Genomic DNA, 15897 nt, shown 5'->3' on the forward strand with positions numbered 1-15897 from the left:
CAAATACTTTTTCAATGTAAATACTTTATGATACATTTTAATTATATTTGTAAAAATATGACTGATCAAAAAGACCAAAGAGGATCAGACATAAAATAAATGATTGGTGTCATCCACCAATAAAGAATAAGTAACACTGGGTCATGGTGCATGTTTTTCATAATGTGCCATTGGATTCAATTTGCTAACAAAGAGAAAGCAATAGCATCAACATCAACAAAAGGACATTTGCTCAGAGACCTCATCTGAAGGTCACCAACATCAAAGACCAAAGGTAGATAAATCTACAAAGATGAGGAAAAAAAAAAAAAAAAAAGGCTGAAAATTCCAAAAGCCAGAATGCCTCTTCCCCTTCAAAGAATTACAATGCCTCACCAGCAAGGGAACAAAACTGGATGGAGAATGAGTTTGACAAATTGACAGAAGTAGGCTTCGGAAGGTGGGTAATCATAAACTCCTCCGAGCTAAAGGAGCATGTTCTAACCCAATGCAGGGAAGCTAAGAACCTTGAAAAAAGGTTAGAGGAATTGCTAACTAGAATAACAAATTTAGAAAAGAACATAAATGACCTGATGGAGCTAAAAAACACAGTGCATGAACTTCATGAAGCATATACAAGTATCGATAGCCAAATCGATCAAGCAGAAGAAAGGATATCAGAGATTGAAGATCAGCTTAATGAAATAAAGCATGAAGGTGAGATTAGAGAAAAAAGAATGAAAAGGAACAAATAAAGCCTCCAAGATAATGGCACTATGTAAAAAGACAAAGTCTAGGTTTGATTGGTGTACCTGAAGGTCATGGGGAGAATGGAACCAAGCCGGAAAACACTCTTCAGGATATCATCCAGGAGAACTTTACCAACCTAGAAAGACAGGCCAACATTCAAATTCAGGAAATATAGAGAACACCGCAGAAATACTCCTCAAGAAAAGCAACCCAAAGACACATAATTATCAGATTCACCAAGGTCTAAATGAAGGAAATAATGTTAAGGCCAGCCAGAGAGCAAGGTCACGTTACCCACAGAGGAAAACCCATCAGACTAACGGCGGATCTCTCTGCAGAAACCCTGCAAGCCAGAAGAGAGTGGGGGCTAATATTCAACATTCTTTTTATTTTTTTTATTATACTTTGGGTCTGGGGCACATGTGCAGATCATGCAGGATTGTTGCATAGGTACATACATGGCAATGTGGTTTGCTGCCTCCATCCCCCCATCATCTATATGTGGCATTTCTCCCCATGTTATCCCTCCCCAACTTCCCCACCCCACACCATTTCTCCCCTAGGCCCCCAACACACCCCAGTGTGTGATACTCCCCTCCTTGTGTCCATGTGTTCTCATTGTCCAACACCCACCTATGAGTGAGAACATGTTTGATTTTCTGTTCTTGTGTCAGTTTGCTGAGAATGATGGTTTCCAGATTCATCCATATCCCTACAAAGGACACGAACTCATTGTTTTTTATGGCTGCATAGCGTTCCATGGTGTATATGTGCCACATTTTCCTTGTCCAGAGTATCATTGATGGTCATTTGAGTTGGTGCTAGGTCTTTGCTATCGTAAGCAGTGCCACAATGAACATACACATGCATGTGTCTTTATAACAGAACAATTCATAATCCTATATATATATATATATATATATATATATATATATATATATATATCTGGCGGTGAGGCTCGCGGCCTAGCGCAGCGCTGGGCGGGAGCCACCATGGCGGCCGAGCGCAAGACAAAGTTGTCCAAGAATCTGCTACGCATGAAGGTGCGGGGACGCTGAGCCACGCCGGGCGTTTATGCAAAGGGGACTGGACTCAGAAACCAAGAAACAACTGGAAGAGGAAGAAAAGAAAATCATTAGTGAAGAGCACTGGTACTTGGATTTGCCAGAGCTTAAAGAGAAAGAGAGTTTCATAATAGAAGAGCTGAGTTTCTTATTATGTGAAGATCTTCTCTATGGAAGAATGTCATTCAGAGGATTTCATCCTGAGGTGGAGAAATTGATGCTTCATATGAATACTAAGCACAAAGCAGAAGAAGTTGAAGATGAAACAGTGGAGCTCGATGTGTCAGATGAAGAGATGGCTAGAAGATATGAGACCTTGGTGGGGACAATTGGGAAAAAGTTTGCCAGAAAGAGAGACCATGCTAATTATGAAGAAGATGAAAATGGAGACATACAACCGATTAAAGCAAAGAAGATGTTCTTAAAGCCCCAGGATTAAGATAGATGCCTTAAGCCATGGCCCACGGGTGCTTCATGGACGTCAGCGGCGGATCTGGAGCTCATCCCAATGGTGTCTCTGTAGTTATTAATACTGTAATGTTTACTTTGTAAAGAGATGTATCATTTTAGAAACATCCTGTTTTTGAAACAGATGTTGATGGATGTTGTACATCCTTTGCTTAATGGTGTTCATTCAGAGTGGATTTTTAGCCCCCTGATCTTCAAATGTACATTGTTAGAGGGCTCCTTCCTGAAGAGTTTTTTTTACCTCTGGTTTCTCTTAATACAGTTCTCCAGTCACTGACCTTGAAGTGACTCATGTAAACTAATGCCAAAGTTTAAATTACCCTTTATTATATTTATCAAGAATAAGCATGCCTCTCCGGCCTTAAGTATTCACATGCTACCATGTCATTGTCAGTTTATGGTATTATGTTGTTTTATTTAAAGCATTGAATTAATAGAAAAAATTATTCTGTAATAAAAATCTACTTTGACATACAAAAAAAAAAAAAATATATATATATATATATATATATATATATATATCTGGTAATGGGATTGCTGGGTCAAATGGAATTTCTATTTCTAGGTCCTTGAGGAATCACCATACCGTCTTCCACCATGGAAGAATTTTATTTTTCCTTTGCTGATGAAGCTTAGTTTGGCTGGGTAATCTCCTTAATCTGATAAACAACTTCAAAAAGTCTCAGGGTACAAAATCGGTGTGCAAAAATCACAAGCATTTCTGTCCACCAATAATAGAGAGCCAAATCATGATTGAACTCCTATTCACAATTGCCACAAAGAGAATAAAATACCTAGGAATACAGCTTACAAAGGAGATGAAGGATCTCTTCAAGGAGGACTACAAACCACTGCTCAAGGAAATCAGAGAGGACACAAACAAACAGGAAAACATTCCATGCTCATGGATAGGAATAATCAATATCATGAAAATGGCCATATGGCCCAAAGTAATGTATAGATTCCATCCTATTCATATCAAGCTATTATTGACTTTCTTCACAGAATTAGGAAAAAGACTACTTCAAATTTCATATGGAACCAAAAAAGAGCTGTACAGCCAAGACAGTCTTAAGCAAAAAGAACAAAGCTGGAGGCATCACACTACCTGACTTCAAACTATACTACAAGGCTACAGTAACCAAAACAGCATGGTACTGGTACCAAAACAGACATATAGACCAATGGAACAGATCAAATGCCTGAGAAATGACACCACACGTCTACAACCATCTGATCTTTGACAAACCTGACAAAAACAAGCAATGGGGAAAGGATATCCTATTTAATAAATGGTGTTGGGAAAACTGGCTAACCATATGCAGAAAACTGAAACTGGACAATTTTTTTACACCTTATAAAAAATTAAAGATAGATTAAAGACTTAAATGTAAAACCCAAAACCATAAAAACCCTGGAAGAAAACCTAGGCAATACCATTCAGGACATAGGCATGGGCAAAGACTTCATGGCTAGAACACCCAAAGCAATGGCAACAAAAGCCAAAATTAATAAATGCTATCAAATTAAACTAAAGAGCTACTGAGCAGCAAAAGAAACTATCATCAGAGAGAACAGGCAACCTACAGAATGTGAGAAAAATTTTGCAAACTCTTCATCTGACAAGGAACTAATATCCAGAATCTACAAAGAACTTAAACAAATTTACAAGAAAAAATCAAGCAACCCCATCAAAAAGTGGGCAAAGGGTATGAACAGACACTTCTCAAAAGAAGACACTTACGCAGCCAACAAACATATGAAAAAAAGCTCACCATCACTGGTCATTAGAGAAATGCAAATCAAAACCACAATGAGATACCATCTTATGCCAGTTAGAATGGCAATCATTAAAAACTCCAGAAACAACAGATGCTACAGAGGATGTGGAGAAATAGGAATGCATTTCCACTGTTGGTGAGGGTGTAAATTAGTTCAACCACTGTGGAAGACAGTGTGGTGATTCCTCAAGGATCTAGAACAAGAAATACCATTTGACTCAGCAATCCCATTACCGGGTATACACCCAAAGGATTATAAATCATTCTACTATAAAGACACAAGCACACGTATGTTTATTACAGCACTGTTCACAATAGCAAAGACTTGGAACCAACCCAAATGCCCATCAATAATAGACTGAATACAGAATATGTAGCACATTTATGGCATGGAATACTATGCAGCCATAAAAAAGATGAGTTCATGTCTTTTGCAGGGACATGGAAGAAGCTGGAAACCATCATTCTCAGCAAACTAACACAAGAACAGAAAACCAAACACCGCATGTTCTCACTCATAAATGGGAATTGAACAATGAGAACACATGGACACGGGGAGGGGAACATCGCACACCAGGGCCTTTTAGGGGTTGGGGGACTAGGGAAAGGATAGAATTAGGAGAAATACCTAATATAGATGACGGGTTGATGGGTGCAGCAAACCACCATGGCATGTATATACCTATGTAACAAACCTGCAGATTCTGCACATGTATCCCAGAACTTAAAGTATAATAATTTTTTTAAATGTTTTTAAAAACCCCATCAGATCTTGTGAGACTTGTTCACTACCATGAGAACAGTAGGGGGAAACCACCCTCATGATTCAATTATCTCCCATCGGGTCCCCCCACAACACATAGGAATTATGGGAACTACAATTCAAGATGAGATTTGGGTGGGGACATAACAAAACCATATTATCCACAGCATATGTATACCAGATTATTTAATTTCTACATATTTGTATAGTTTTGAGGGTTTCTGCTGGAATTAGTTTCTAGGTTATTTTCCCACCATGATCTGAGAAGATACTTGATACAACTTTGATTTTTTTAAATGTATTGAGGCCGAGCGCGGTGGCTCAAGCGTGTAATCCCAGCACTTTGGGAGGCCGAGGCGGGTGGATCACGAGGTCAAGAGATCGAGACCATCCTGGTCAACATGGTGAAACCTCGTCCCTACTAAAAAAATACAAAAAATTAGCTGGGCATGGTGGCGCGTGCCTGTAATCCCAGCTACTCGGGAGGCTGAGGCAGGAGAATTGCCTGAACCCAGGAGGCGGAGGTTGCGGTGAATCGAGATCGTGCCATTGCACTCCAGCCCGGGTAACAAGAGCAAAACTCCGTCCCCCACCAAATAAAAAAAAAAAAAAATGTATTGAGACTTGTCTTATAGCCTATCATATGGTCTGTCTTGGAGAATATTTCAAGTGCTGATGACAAGAATGTATATTCTGTCGTTATCGAGTAGAATGTTCTGTAAATATCTGTTGGGCCCATTTGTCTAGGCCCATTTGTTCTAGAGTGCAGCTTAAGTCTAGTGTTGCTTTGTAGACTTTCTGCCTTGATGATCTGCCTACTGTTGTCAATAAAGTATTGAATTCCTTCATTATTATTTTGTTTTCTCTTTTCTTAGTTCTAGTAGTAATTGCTTTATGAATTTTAAAGCTCTAGAGTTTTGTGCATATATATTTATGATTAAAACTAGAAAAATAGTTTAAGTAACTTAAAATGACAGAAATATTTCAGTATCTGAATGGATCCTATCTCCCCTTCAATTTTGCTTTCAAGGCGTTTCTCTTTTTGAAGTTGAGCAGCAGCTAAAACCCTTGCATATCCTTAGTAGGGCTTCAGGCTCTGTGGAATCCTCACAGAGACAGCTGATGCAAGCTTGTCATTTTTCTGTGTTAATGAGAGTTTCTTTTCTTTTTTTTTTTTTGGGATGGAGTTTCGCTCTTGTTCCGCAGGCTGGAGTGCAATGGCACGATCTCAGCTCACCGCAACCTCCGCCTCCTGGGTTCAGGCAATTCTCCTGCCTCAGCCTCCTGAGCAGCTGGGATTACATGCACGCGCCACCATGCCCAGCTAATTTTTTGTATTTTTAGTAGAGACGGGGTTTCACCGTGTTGACCAGGATGGTCTCGATCTCTTGACCTCGTGATCCACCCGCCTCGGCCTCCCAAAGTGCTGGGATTACAGGCTTGAGCCACCGTGCCCAGCGAGAGTTTATTTTCTGAAGGCTGTGAAGCAAGAATGAAGCACAGTGAATTGTAAAGTAACTGTGACCCCAGGGCTAGAGGGGGGACCCTGTTCCCCGTGAGCACAGCTTGTTCCTTGGGCCATCTGAAGAGGAATGCTGCAGATTGGATTTTTCAAAAGCGGATGCTAAAACAAAGTGGGGGTGGCAAAACATGTATTAGGAATTACTACCTTTGAACGGAAGCAGAGCTGGGGAATGATGAGAGAAGAAAATTTGACATGAGACGAATTTGAACTGTGATCCAGGCACAGCAGAGACCAAGCTAAGTTCTTGGACCGAACTGAGGGTCAGGCTGCTGTTTCTCATGGCCGATAACAAGATGCCAATGTACTGGGGAGGAGGAGAGTTTTTATCGCTGTAGCCGGTTATGGGGAAAAGGCCTGGAAATTATTTCCAGACCAACTCAAAATTACAAAGTTTTCCAGAACTCATATACCTTTTAAGCTATATGTCTACGTGCAAGTGTGCATTCATCTAAAGACATAAGTGATTAACTTCTTTTAATCTATAAGGTCTGAGTCCTGAAGACATTCCTCTGGAGCCTCAGTAAATTTGCTTCCTCTAAATGAGTCTAGATTCTGGGGTGATTACCCTTATCTTGTCTCCTGCTAAATTACAGAAGTTTGGGGAGTTCCTTCAGACTTCCAATAAACTTGTTTAATCATGCTTTTAAGGTTCAGGAAAGGCCTAGGCAAAACCGTTGGTGGGCTTTTGTTACATTCCAGCTTTTGTATAAGGGCACTGGCGCCGGGTTCAGTGACTCGTGCTTGTAATCCCTCCCTTTGGGAGGCCGAGGCGGGCGGATCACTAGGTCAAGAGATCGAGACCATCCTGCCAAAGATGGGGAAACCCTGTCTCTACTAAAAATATAAAAATTAGCCAGGCATGGTGGCATGTGCTTGTGTTCCCAGCTACTCGGGAGGCTGAGGTGGAAGAATTGTTTGAACCCAGGAGGCGGAGGTTGCAGTGAGCCGAGATTGCGCCACTGCCCTCCAGCCTGGCAACAGAGCAAGACTCCATCTCAAATAAAAATAAAAATAAAAATAAAAATAATAAGGGCACTGGCTTTTAATATTTAACTTAACCACTCAGTCAGTAGTGAAACAGTTGTTACGGAGGTCTGCATTAGTGAGACCTGGCCTGCCGCAAAGCCATCTTGGTAGGGAGCGCTGGAGGTGCTGACTGGCTTTTTTTTTTTTTTTTTTTTTAGATAGAATTTCACTCATTACCCAAGCTGGAGTGCAATGGCACAATCTCAGCTCGCAGCAACCTCCACCTCCCAGGTTCAAGTAATTTTCCTGCCTCAGCATCTTGAATAGCTGGGATTACAGGCACACGCCATCAGGCCTGGCTGATTTTTTGTATTTTTAGTAGAGACAGGGTTTTGCCATGTTGGCCAGGCTGGTCTCGAACCCCTGACCTCAGCTGACCCATCCATCTCAGTCTCCCACAGTGCTGGGATTACAGGTGTGAGCCACTGTTCCCAGCCATAAATTGTTCTGATGATGCATTTCTGGTTCACAGAAAGGAAAAAACATCACAGGCACCACAGAGATCACAATAGGAGGCTGGGTTGGAAAAATAAAACTACCATCAGAAGTATAATTCAAGGCAATAACTGTTTCTTTCATTTTCTGCACTCAGAGCAGTGTTTGCTATTTAAAATATATGTGAACCAATGAAAATTTCCCTAGTACAGAAGATGGCATACCGTGTACAATTTCTGCGCCTTGCTTTCTTCACTTCACCCTGTGTCCTAGAGTTCACACTTACAGAGCTTCCGCATTCTCTGGTGTATCTGCATAATAATCCATTGTGTTGCTCTGCCTCACCAGTCCTGAATTTGACGAATATTCAGATGGTGCTCCAGTCTGACTATAGTAAATAATGGTGCAAATAACTATGTGCATATACCATTTCACATTTTTGCAAGCTTATCTCTGAGATAGGATCCAAGAAGTGAGATTGGTGGGCCAAAGGGTAAACACGTGATTTTGTCGAGTTTACCAAATTCCCCTCCATAGGAGTTATATCATTTTATTCTTTCATGGCCATCATATGACAGAAGAGCGATATTGGAGCCTATGAATGAACCTCAGGATGTCAATGTTTCTGAAATTTTATGCAAATATTAGGTATATTTCTCCAGGGATAGGTCTAGTTGCATTGGCATTCTGTCCCCCATAATTGCTATGTTCTTTCCTATATCAGGGCCTTTCCTCATAGCTGGAAGGCTCTTCTCTTCTTTGCCTTGTTAATTTTCTGTTATTTCAGTAAATTTAAACTGAACTCAAATGTCATTCTGCAGAAAAGCTTTCATTGACTTCCCTGACTTGTTCAGATCTCCTTTTTGGGGTTAATTTTGAGACGGCGTCTCACTCTGTAGCCCAGGCTAGAATGCAGTGGCACCATCTCGGCTCACTGCAACCTCCACCTTACTGGTCCTGATTCAAGCAATTCTCCTGCCTCAGCCTCCCGAGTAGCTGGGATTACAGGCACGTGCCACCACACCCAGTTAATTTTTGTGGTTTTAGTGGAGATGGGGTTTCACCATGTTGGCCAGGATGGTCTCAAACTCCTAACCTCGTGATCAGCCCTCCTCAGCCTCCCAAAGTGCTGAGATTACAGGTGTGAGCCACCGCGCCCGGCCCATTTTTTGGGTTAATTTTAAACTCGAGGTACATGTGTATGTTTGTTCAATGGGTATACAGCTAATGGTAAGGATGGGGCCTCTAGTGTACTCATCACCCAAATATTGAACATTATAATCAAGAGGCAATTTTTCAATCTCTACCTCCCCACCTGGGGGTCTCCGGTGTCCTTATTTCTGTCTTTATGCCCATGTGTACCCACTGTCGAGCTCCCACTTGTAAGAACATGTGATGTGTGATTTTCTGTTTCTGAGTTTGTTCACTTAGGATAATGGCCTCCAGTTCCAGCCATGTTGTTGCAAAAGACATGAGTTCATTCTTTTCTATAACTGCATAGTATTCCATGGTGTATATAGACCACAATATCATTATCCAGTCAGCCACTCATGGACACTTAGGTTGGCTTTATGACTTTGCTATCGTGAATACTGCTGTGATAAACATATGTGTGCTGGTGTCTTTTTTTTTTTTTTTTTTTGAAGGTTCTCAGATCTTCCATTTATTTTTTCTCTCAAATTTCAGGAATTTTCTCTTTTAATTAACCCATAAATGTCTCATAGAAATATTTTGAAAAAGTAAATTATATTCAGATTCTAATGTTAATAGGAAAATAAGAAGTTATAGCTCGGTACACCATAAAGTTGAGACAGAGATGGAGACATCTCAGCCCCACGTCTCTAGAACAGGAAAGGTGACCGGGGAAGGAGTGCAGGTCAGCGTGGGGAAGGGGTCATGGTGGACAAGGGGCTGGGCTGTCTCCCCACCTCCTCACACTAGGCCTATAGGGATACAGACACATTCAGATGCCTTTGCAGTAAGAGAAGTCAGGGTTCTTGAAGTCACGAACAGAAGGTGTTAGACCAATCTTGCCTCTCAGTCCCTCACAAGGCAGCTGTCTCACACTTTACAAGCCGTGAGAGACACATCAGAGCCCTGGGCTCTGTCACTGCCTGCAGCCTGAGAGTAGCTTACTCCCTTCTTATCTGAACTCTTATTCCTCCACATCAGAGCAGCGACCACAGCTCCACAGACTACAGCTCCAAGGACAACCAGGCCAGCAGCGATGCCCACGATGAGGATGGTGGGCTGGGAAGACGGCTCCCATCTCAGGGTGAGGGTCTCTGGCAGCCCCTCATTTTCTGCACTCAGAGCAGTGTTTGCTACTTAAAATATATGTGAACCAACGAAAATTTCCCTAGTACAAAAGATGGCATACCGTGTACAATTTCTGCGCCTTGCTTTCTTCACTTCACCCTGTGTCCTAGAGTTCACACTTAGAGTTACTATAGACTTGTGATGATGTACTATAGGCACGTGGATCTCTGCTCCTCTCCATAAGGCACCACCACAGCAGCCCACTTCTGGAAGGTTCTGTCCCCTGCCGGCCGGGTCTCCACGAGCTTCATGTCCTGGGTCCGGTCCTCCCCATCCAGCTGCCAGGTCAGTGTGATCTCCGCAGGGTAGAAGCCAAGGGCCCAGCGCCTCAGGGTGGCCTCGTGGTCAGAGATGGGGTGGTGGGTCACTTGTGTCTCGGGGGCCTCCGCGCGCTACAGCGTCTCCTTCCCGTCGTCCAGGTACCTGCGGAGCCACTCCACGCACCTGCCCTCCAGGTAGCCTCTCCTTTCTCCGCCTCATTGGCCGCCTCCCGCTTGCGCTGCGCGATGTCCACGGCGGTCCAGGAGCGCAGGTCCTCGTCCAGGGCGAGGTAACCGTGGCCGTCGTAGGCGAACGGGTTACACTGCGGAGGAGGCGCCCGTGTGGCCCCGGGTGGCAGCCGCACACCCTCTGGCAGGTGTGAGACCCTGCCCCGCTCTGGTTCTGCAGCTCGCCCGCTGAGTCTGTGCGGAGGCCTTGGAGTTCCACGCGTGGCGGTCCCGGTCCTCCGGCCCCTCCTGCTCCACGCACCGCGCCCGCGGCTCCGTCCTCGCAATCCGCACGAACTGCGTGTGGTCCCCGTGGCCGACTTCGATGAAGAGGGGCTCCCCGCGGCCGGGCCGGACACACCGCTCTGGAAATACCGGGTGGGAGCCGCCCGGGTCTGGGCCAGGGCCAGGGACCCCGAGAGCAGCAGGAGGAGGGTTCGGGGCGCCATGACCCCACCCTCGGCGTCTAGTGAGAACCTCGCTGGTGTCTTTGTTTGTTTGTTTTTGTTTTTGTTTAAGACCGGGTTTCACCATATTGGTCAGTCTGGTCTTGAACTCCCGACCTCAGGTGATACGCCCGCCTTGGCCTCCGAAGTGCTTGGATTACAGCCCGCCCGGCCGTGTCTTTTTTTATATAATGATTTCCTTTCCTTTGGGTAGGTGTCCAGTGGTGGGGTTGCTGCGTTGAATGGTAGTTCTATGTTTAGTGCTTTGAGATTTCTCCATACTAAGAACTAATTTACATTCCCACCAATGGTGTCTAAGTATTCCCTGTTCTCCACATCCATGCCAACATCTGTTGTTTTTTGACTTTTTAATAATGGTCATTCTACCGGTGTTTTAATTTGCATTTCTCTGATGATTAGTGATGTTGAGCATTTTTTTCTTGTGTTTTTTGGCTGCTATTGATTCTTTTGAGGAATATTAGTTCATGTCTTTTGCCCAGTTTTTAATGGGGTGGTTTTTTTTTTACTTATTGAATTCCTTGTCGATTCTGCATATTAATCTTTTATTGGAAGAATAATTCGCAAATATTTTCTCTCATTCTGTATGTTATTTCTTTTACTATGCAGTTGTATTTGTTTTTGGAGTCTTTCTCATAAATTTCATAATTTTCATAAATTATTTACCTAGGCTGATGTCCTGAAGACGTTTTCCTAGGTTTTCTTCTAGGCTTTTTATGGTTTTAGGTCTTTGATTTATATCTTTAATCTATCTTGAGTTAATTTTTAATATGCTGAGACATAGGGGTCCAGTTTCAGTCTTCTGCATATGGCAATCCAATTTTCCCAGCACAGTTTATTAAACAGGGTGTCCTTTCCCCATTATTTATTTATTTATTTGAGACAGGGTCTTGCTCTGTCGCCCAGTCTGGAGTGCAGTGGCGCTATCTCAGCTCACTGTAACCTCCAACGACGGAGTTCAAGCGACTCTCCTGCCTCAGCCTATGGAGTAGCTGGGATTGCAGGCGCACACCACCACATTCGGCTAATTTTTGTATTTTAAGTAGAGACAGAGTTTCACCCTGTTGGTCAGACTGGTCTCCAACTCCTGATATCGTGATCTGTTCACATCAGCCTCCCAAAGTGCTGGGATTACAAGTGTGAGCCACTGCACCTGGCCCCCATTATTTATTTTTACCAACTTTGTCGAGGGTCACTTGGTTGTAGCTAGCTAGCTTTGTTTCTAGGTTCTCTTATTCTGCTTCACTGATCTAATTGTCTATTTTTTGTACCAGTACCATGCTGCTTTAGTTACTATAGACTTGTGATGTAATTTTAAGTCAGGTAATGTAATGCCTCTGAATTTGTTCTTTTTCCTTAGGACTGCTTTGGCTGTTTAGGCTTTTTTTTATTCCATAAGAACATAAGAATTGTTTTTAAACTCCTATTTCTCAGACTCTATAGATTACTTTGGGTAACATGGTCATTTTCACTATATTGATTCTTCCAATCCATGATTAGAGATTTTTTTTATTTGTTTATGTCATCTACAATTTCTTTCACGAGTGTTTTGTAGTTCTCCTTGTAGAGATGTTTCACCTCCTTGGATACATGTATTTCTAGGTATTTGATTTTTTCCTGGCTATTGTGAATGGGATTGAGTTTGATTTGGTTCTCAGATTGAACATTATTGATACATAGAAATGCTACTGATTTTAATATGCTGATTTTGTATCCTGAAGCTTTGTTGAAGTCATTTTCAGGTCTATGAGTCTTTTGGAGGAGTCTTTATGGTTTTCTGCAATCAGTGAACAGAGATAATTCGATTTTCTTTTTTCCAGTTTGGATCCCTTTTATTTTATTTTATTTTTTTTTTTTTTGAGACGGAGTTTCGCTCTTGTTACCCAGGCTGGAGTGCAATGGCGCGATCTCGGCTCACCGCAACCTCCGCCTCCTGGGTTCAGGCAATTCTCCTGCCTCAGCCTCCTGAGTAGCTGGGATTACAGGCACGTGCCACCATGCCCAGCTAATTTTTTGTATTTTTAGTAGAGACGGGGTTTCACCATGTTGACCAGGATGGTCTCGATCTCTTGACCTCGTGATCCACCCGCCTCGGCCTCCCAAAGTGCTGGGATTACAGGCGTGAGCCACCGCGCCCGGCCGGATCCCTTTTATTTATTTCTCCTGCCTCATTGCTCTGGTTGGGAGTCCAGCACTATGTTGAATAGGAGTGGTGAGAATGGACATCCTTTTCTTGTTCCAGTTCTTAGAGGAAATGTTTACAACTTTCCATCATTCAGTATGATGTTTTCTGTGTGTTTGCCATATATGGCTCCTATCATTTTGATGTATGTTCCTTTGATGCCTCATTGGTTGAGGGTGTTTGTTTGTTTGTTTGTTTGTTTGTTTTGAGACAGTCTTCCTCTGTCTCCAGGCGCCAGGCTGGAGTGCAATGGTGCAATCTTGGCTCACTGCAATCTCCACCTCCTGGATTCAAGCAATTCTCCTGCCTCAGCCTCCCAAGTAGCTGGGACTACAGGCACGCGCCACCACACCCAGCTAGTTTTTGTATTTTATAGTACAGATGGGATTTCACCATGTTGACCAGGATGGTCTCGATCTCTTGACCTCGTGATCCACCCGCCTCGGCCTCCCAAAGTGCTGGGATTACAGGCGTGAGCCACCGTGCCCGGCAGTTGAGGGGTTTTATTACAAAAAGATGTTGAATTTTATCAAATGCTTTTTCAGCATCAGTTGAAATGATTGTTTTTTTGTCCTGCACTTTGTTGATATGATGTCTCACATTAATTGACTAGCATATGTTGAACCATCTTTGCATCCCTGGAATGAAGCCCCCTTGACCTCGACGAATTATCTTTTTGATGTGTTGATAGATTCCGTTTGCTAATATTTGTTGAGGACTTTGGTATCTATGTTCATCAGGGATGTTGGCCTACAGTCTTCTTTTTTTTGTTGTACCCTCGCCTGATTTTGGTATCAGGGATTCGTGGTGGATTTGCAGCATGAGTTAGGGAAGAATGTCTCCTCCCCAGTTTTTTGTAAGAGTTTCAGTAAGATTTGTGGCCGGGCGCGGTGGCTCAAGCCTGTAATCCCAGCACTGTGGGAGGCCGAGGCGGGTGGATCACGAGGTCAAGAGATCGAGACCATCCTGGTCAACATGGTGAAACCCCGTCTCTACTAAAAATACAAAAAATCAGCTGGGCATGGTGGCGCATGCCTGTAATCCCAGCTACTCAGGAGGCTGAGGCAGGAGAATTGCCTGAACCCAGGAGGCGGAGGTTGCAGTGAGCCGAGATCGCGCCATTGCACTCCAGCCTGGGTAACAAGAGCGAAACTCCGACTCAAAAAAAAAAAAAAAAAAAAAAAAAGATTTGTACTGGCTCGTCTCTGTATGTTTGATAAAATTCAGCTGTAAATCAGTGTGATCTTGGGCTTTTTTTTTTTTTCTTTAAGATTTTTAGGTACTAATTTGATTTCATAACTCATTATTGGTATGTTCAGGATTTCTTTCTGGTTCAATCTTGGGAGGTTGCATGGCTCCAGGAATTTATTCATTCCTTCTAGTTTTCTAGTTTATGCACATAGAGCTATTCTTTTTAGTGATCTCTGCTGATCTTTTTTATTTCTGTGGTATCAGTTATAACGTCATTTTATCATGTCTAATTGTACTTATTTGAATCTTCTCCTTTTTTTGGTTAATCTAGCTAGTAGTCTTTCAATATTCTTTATTTTTTCAAATAAGCAACTTTTTATCTCATTGATCCTTCATATCATTTTTATGCTCAATCGCATTTAGTTCTGCTCTAATCTTTGTTATTTATTCTGCCAGCGTTGGGTTTGTTCTTGTTTTTCTAGCTTCTTGTGTTTATTTGGGATCTTTCTGTCTTTTTTATGTTCACTATAACCTTTCCTCTTAGCACAGCTTTTGCTATATCCCAGAGATTTTGGTTTGTTCTGTCTGCATTTTTTTTGTTTCAAATAATTTGTTAATTGTGCCATTATTTCACTGTTTACTTAGAGTTCTTCAGGAGACCGTGGTTCAGTTCCATGTACTTGTGTAGTTTCAAGAGTTCCTCTTGGTATTGTTTCTAATTTTATTCTGCTGTGGTCTGAGAAGATACTTGATATGATTTCATTTTTTAAAAATTTATTGAGACTTGCTTTATGGCCAAGTATATGGTCCATTTTAGAGACTGTTTCATGTACAGATGAGAAGAATGTATATTCTAGAGTAGTTGTATAGAATATTCTCTAAATATGTATTAGGTCCATTTTATCTATAGTCTAGTTTAAGTTCAGAGTTTCTTTGTTGATTTTCTGCCTACCGGTGTCAGTGAGGGATTGAAGTCTCCCACTGTTATTGTATTGCTGTCAGTATCTTTTCTTAGATCTTGTGGTATTTGTTTTACGAATCTGGGTGCTCCAGTGCTGGGTGCATATATATTTAGGACAGTTAAATCTTCTTGTTATATTGAACTCTTTGTCATTACATGCTCTTGTATTTTTTCTTTTTATTTTCTTTAAAAAAAAAAAAAAAAAACTATCCTTGGTTTAAAGTCTGTGTTATCTGATATGGGAATGGCTACTCCTGCTTACTTTTTTTTCTATTTTCATTATATATCTTTTTTCCTCCGTTTACCTTGAGTCTGGAGGATGTCTCTAGCCAGTAGGTAGTCTCTTGTAAGCAGCAGACGGTTAGGCCTTGCTTTTTATCCAATGTGCTACTCTGTGTGTTTTAGGTGGAGCATTTGGGCCCATTTACATTTAAGGTTAATATTGATACGTGAGGTTTTATTCCCATTATATTGTCATTAGCTAGTTGTTTCGGAGTTTCT

At 42.2% G+C, this 15897-nt stretch overlaps 2 pseudogenes across 2 annotated transcripts; one reads left to right on the forward strand and one right to left on the reverse strand.

Moving 5' to 3' along the window:
• Positions 1 to 1721: 1721 nt before the first annotated feature.
• LOC116545198 lies at positions 1722 to 2735 on the forward strand (annotated as a pseudogene). Its single transcript, XR_004266230.1, has one exon. The product of XR_004266230.1 is annotated as an M-phase phosphoprotein 6 pseudogene (transcript).
• A 6703-nt stretch (positions 2736 to 9438) lies between these two features.
• On the reverse strand, positions 9439 to 11071 carry LOC116545199 (annotated as a pseudogene). Its single transcript, XR_004266232.1, has 2 exons — positions 10261 to 11071; positions 9439 to 10099 (listed from the first exon to the last, which is right to left on the reverse strand). The product of XR_004266232.1 is annotated as a saoe class I histocompatibility antigen, A alpha chain-like (transcript).
• Positions 11072 to 15897: the final 4826 nt, after the last annotated feature.

The sequence above is a fragment of the Sapajus apella genome, unplaced genomic scaffold (genome assembly GCF_009761245.1).
Source record: "Sapajus apella isolate SASKATOON/1434 unplaced genomic scaffold, GSC_monkey_1.0 scaffold250, whole genome shotgun sequence".
NCBI classification, from domain to species: Eukaryota; Metazoa; Chordata; class Mammalia; order Primates; family Cebidae; genus Sapajus; species Sapajus apella.